Genomic DNA, 5321 nt, shown 5'->3' with positions numbered 1-5321 from the left:
TTACCTTTAGGGCAACATTTTTATTATATTCCCCAAGTCAGTTATGTTTGTGGTAATGTTTCCAATCCAGACAAATTGATCAATTAATAAAAAAAGAAAAATGCTACAAGGCATTCTGTTGTTTGAAACATTGATGCAATTCTCGCTGACTTTATTAGAAATGTAATCATCATGTTTTGAAACACCATCCAAGAGTTGCATCGATTGAGCACCTGGTGACCTTTATTGGAGATAAAGCATAAATAAAAGTTAACCTCCATTTTACAGAATTGTATGATATGTGTCAATTGATCAATTGGTGTAAAGAACTTGACATAAGAATAAAAACAACCTAGAGAACAGATGGAAGAAACTTTTGTTCGTACTTTTATAGGGAATGTCTTCTGTGTTTTCAGTTTATTGCAGATATAATTAATAATGTTGATATGGCCATATTCAAAATGATGCTGCTAGAAAAGGTTAAAGAAAGGAACAAGAAAAGGATATGGCTATTTGGCATCCTGGATGTTGGCTAAGTGGCAATTTAACCACACAAGAACATATTTTATTTCATTGGATAAAACATATGTAATATATGTTAACACATATTTATGTCATATGTAATATAGATTTTTTTTTTTCAAATCAAATCTATTGGGGTATAATTTCCATACAGTTAAAGGTACTCATGTTAAGAGTATAGCACAGTTAGAGGAATTTTGACAAATGTATGCAGTTGTGTAATCACTACAGCAATTGATATATAGAAAATTTCTGTTACTCAGTTTCCTTGGGCCCCTTGGAGATCAACCTCCACCTTTGTAAAAAAGCAAAGCAATTATTTGCTTCCAGTGACTATGATTTTCCCATTCTTGAATTTTATGTAAATAGAATCTTACAGTGTGTACTCAGTGTTCATTTTCTTTCACTCAGCATGTTTTCAGATTCAACCACGTTGTTGTGCATATTAACCTTCCAGTCCTGTTTATTGCTAAGCAGGAATATGGATATACCAAAATGTATTTACTCATTCACCAATTGATGGACATTTGAGTTGCTTCCAGTTTGGGGCAATATGAATAAAGTTGTTGCTATGAACATGTGTGTGCTAATTTTGTGTGGACATAGGTTTTTATTTCTCGTGTGAATTTCTAGGAGTGAGATTTTCTGGGTTGCAGGGTAAATCAGTGCCAAACTGTTTTCCAAGTAGCACTTCATTTTACATTTTCATGAGCAGTGGATGGGAGTTCTAGTTGTTGCACATCCTTAACGCATTTGGTATAATCTTTTTAATTTTAGTCATTCTAGGGGTGTGAAGTTACTTTCATTGTGGTCGTAATTTTTCTTTGATGACTAATAATGCTGAGCATGGTTACATGTGCTTATTGAGCATTCACGTATCTTCTTTGGTGAAGTATCTTATTAAATCTTTTGCCGAGTTTAATTGAATTGTTTGTCTATTAAGTTGTAAGAGTTCTTTATTACCTGTAGTGTTTGACTAAAAGCTAGGAGGGAAAGCAAATTTAGCTGGATCCCAGCAAGCAAGTGGGGAGAATGGTGAGGCCAGAGAGATATGGACAAGGGAACGAGATCTGGCAGGACTTGACGTACGGGTAAGCCTTTGGATTTATTACAGTTAGGTGGGATACCACTGGATGATTTTGAGTAGGGAGTGGCAAACCACTTTGACAGCTCTGGGAACAGGCCAGGGGAACTGGAGTGAAACTGGATCCACTAGGGGGCTACTGCAGCAGTTGGACAGAGAAAGAGAGAGAGACCGCTCAGCTGCAGTTCTGAATGTTCCTTCCCCACTTTTGTTCCTGATGTCCCAACTACATAATTTCAGATGTGGGAGACTGAGCGATTTCCTTGATCTTCTCTACAGAACATCACTCTCTTGAGGCCATTACCTGGAACACACTTTATGGAGGGTTGAGAGAGGGCTGACAATGGTGGCTCACTTAGCTTAACCCAGTGGTTACAGTTCTTAGTTGTAGTTGAAATAGTATGGTTGTTTTTGTGGCTCTTTGATTAGTGTTTGCTTTCTCCGTCTTGGGCTAAGATCATCACTAGAATGAGAATGTTATTTCTCTTTTAACTCACTATTATCTCCGTCTTGGGCTAAGATCATCACTAGAATGAGAATGTTATTTCTCTTTTAACTCACTATTATATCCCCTTTGTGTGTGTGTGTGTGTGTGTGTGTGTGTGTGTGTGTGTGTGTGAGCGAGCGAGAGAGAGAGAGAGTGTGCGTGTGTGTGTGTGTGAGAGAGAGAGAGAGAGGGAGAGAGAGAGAAAGAAAGAGAATGAGAGAGACAGACAGACAGACAGACATGGGGGATGGGGAACAAGAGCACTTTACAAAGAAATGGGACAATGTTTTCTGAGAGTGGAGTACATAGAGCCTGTGTATTGTGTTCTTTTCTACCTTCTCAAATTAGATTTATCACCATAAATTTCTTTATCTTATCAAAAATGATCTCCATGTTTTTCCCTTATACGCATAAAAAATTGTTTCTGGGGAAATTTTAAATGTCCCACAGCCATTCAAGTACTATATTTAGTACATGTTTCTTTTCTATTATTTGGTTATCTTGAAAATGTACCAGCATTACTATCTTACATTAAAGAGGCACTAAATAAAAATTTGTTCTTTGAAGCATTGAGACTATAAGTTTTAAGGGGCAAAAGCCACATTTTCATAGTTCTGTTACTCTGGCATCCAGGTCAATGGTCTTGTAGTGATGGGATGGCAGTGACCATGGGGCCAGGCCACAGCCGACATGGGAATGCAGTTTCACTTTAAGCCCTTTGAATTAATCCCCAGAAGGTGAAAATTTCTCTAAAGGAGGTTTTTGTTTTTGTTTTTGTTTTTATTTACATTATAATTTTGTCCTGAGAAAATACCAAATTACAATAAATTATAAATACTTATAAATATCTTTTTAAAAAAGTTTCTGTGAATAAAGATCACGTGCATCATGTTACTGAAGAGAAAATAAAACATCATTTTATGCCACAGAAAATTGCTGGAGCCCCTTTAAAATAATACTGACTAAAGACTGTGAGTTCATTTAATATTCATCATAATATACTTTGTGTATATATTTTTAGTATTTGCCATCTTGATTAATAAGCATCTGATCACTCTTAAAAATTGTTTCACAAAGTTTTTGGAATTTCTCCACAAAGCAAAGCAAAACAAGGCAAAATGATACAACTCAAATATGTTTAAGGAATATTATAACGCATATGTCCATCATGTATATCATAGTCTCTGACAATCCAGCCTAAAAATATAAAACACTAATTTTTGCTTTGCTTTACCCAAAGTTTTCCACACTCTTTTGACAAAGCAGTATTCTTTAACACCCACTTATAAAATTATGGTATATCATCATTAAATTACTGTGACCTTTTAACTGAAAGATGATTATAAAATGGAAGAATCACAGTAGGATAAAAAAAATGTAAATGAAAATATAAGAATGTTTACTTTTTGGATTGTAGACTGTTTCAATTGTTATTTTAAAATGAGCAAGTCTAACCTGCTTTCATGTAATAATAATTCTACTTTTAAGCCATTTCTGATAAGACATTTATTATCATAAAACAATGTAGTGAAAGTTTGTTACACTGGGGGTAAGACATTAGGATTTTACAGCCCCTCAGAGTGGAGGAGGTGTTTTTAAATTATTTGATTCTATGATATGAGTCAAATCTTGGAGCAGCAACCTCTGTGCCTTACCAAATCTCAGGGTCTTTGCTTCTTAATATGTATCAGTTACCAGCTGTCATTGCTTAGTTCTTATGTCACCATGACCTCTAGTCAAGTCTCTTCAACAGACTCAGTTCACTTAAAAACTAGGTTAGACCACTATGATGGCAGAATTATGTCCCCTTCCAGCTTTCATATGTTGAAGTCCTAATTCTCAGGACCAGAGAATGTGACCATATGTGGAATAGGACCTTGAAAAAGTATTAAGGTAAAATGAGTTTGTATAGAAACGCTCTAATCCAATGACTGGTGTTCTAATAAGAGGAGGATATTAGGACACAGATGTGCACAGACTGAGGGGCAACCACATGAGGACACAACGAGAAGGTGGCCATGTGCAAGCCAAAGACAGAGGTCTCAAAGAAACTAAACCCACTGGTACCTTGATCTTGGACGTCTAGCCTCCAGAGCTATGGGAAAATGTATGTCTGTTGTTAAGCCACCCAGTCTGTGGTATTTTGTCATGGCAGCCCTGACAAACCAATAAGATAACCACTCCTGTGGGGGAAAAAATCATGTGTTTTGTTATTCAAGTAGGATGACTTAAACACTGATTACTTCTACCTTGAGGTAATAAAAGGCAGTGATAAAGAGGACTATAGAGTGCCTGAACCGCGTCTTGTGAAACAAAACTAGTTAATAAACACCTGTCAGCTGTGCATGATGCTGTGCCGTCCATCCGACAGCAAGCGGGCAAGAGAGGAAGGGAGCACCTGCCTTCAGACAAGCAGCTTCCTGGCTTGTCCTGAGTCTGACAGTGAGGACAACAGCTTGGGGGCCAGGACGGCAACAGCCACACAAGGCCTGGAGAGACCACAACAAAGTTGTGAAAGAATATTCTGTGCCATGCCCAGAAGCATCATTTCCTCCCTTCACTGTTCTTGTGTGAAAAATTCTTCCCAATACATATTTCTGTCCCAAAATGTAGTGTTGGATGCTTTCCCTACTAGAAAAGTAGTAGGGAATTTGTTTTACTAGCATCTCCGTTGTGTAAACTTTCGTGGTTGCAAAGGCACTGAGAAGAATGCATCTTTCCCACACCACTGTCCCTCAAAATGTCATCTGATCCACAAATATCAAGGAACTCACCACCCAGGTAACAGGTGCTTGAATGTGATTTAACACTCTGCATCTTCTCCATGGTCTCCCTGTGCAATCAGGTCACCTCACAGCATTAAAGCATCTCTGTGAGAAGCCCTGAAGGCGTTGGCTATTATCAATTTTGGCAACACTCTCTCCTGCTGGTTTCTCTGAGGTACCTAGAACCATCATCTCCACGCACAACTGTTCTAACAATGATTGAAACTTCTTTGAAACTTCATTTCAATGATTTGGCTTTTAATTCTCAATTTGTTTCTGTTCCTAAGCTCATAGGGCTTTTTAACCATTTCATGAATAACACCTTTAAGAAAGTAAGGTGACCCTCAGATCTAACATGCTAAGTTTTAACCTGGTCAGTCCTTAAGGCTGATGTTTTCCAAGAGACGAAACTTGTTTGTTGTGAAATAATAGAGGTTTGATATAAAAATAAGCATACAAAGTAAACCAACAAAAAATTGGTACC

This window comes from Pteropus vampyrus, unplaced genomic scaffold (assembly GCF_000151845.1).
Source record: "Pteropus vampyrus isolate Shadow unplaced genomic scaffold, Pvam_2.0 Scaffold1000000568, whole genome shotgun sequence".
Lineage (NCBI taxonomy): Eukaryota > Metazoa > Chordata > Mammalia > Chiroptera > Pteropodidae > Pteropus > Pteropus vampyrus.
Note: the sequence above shows the minus strand (reverse complement) of the source record.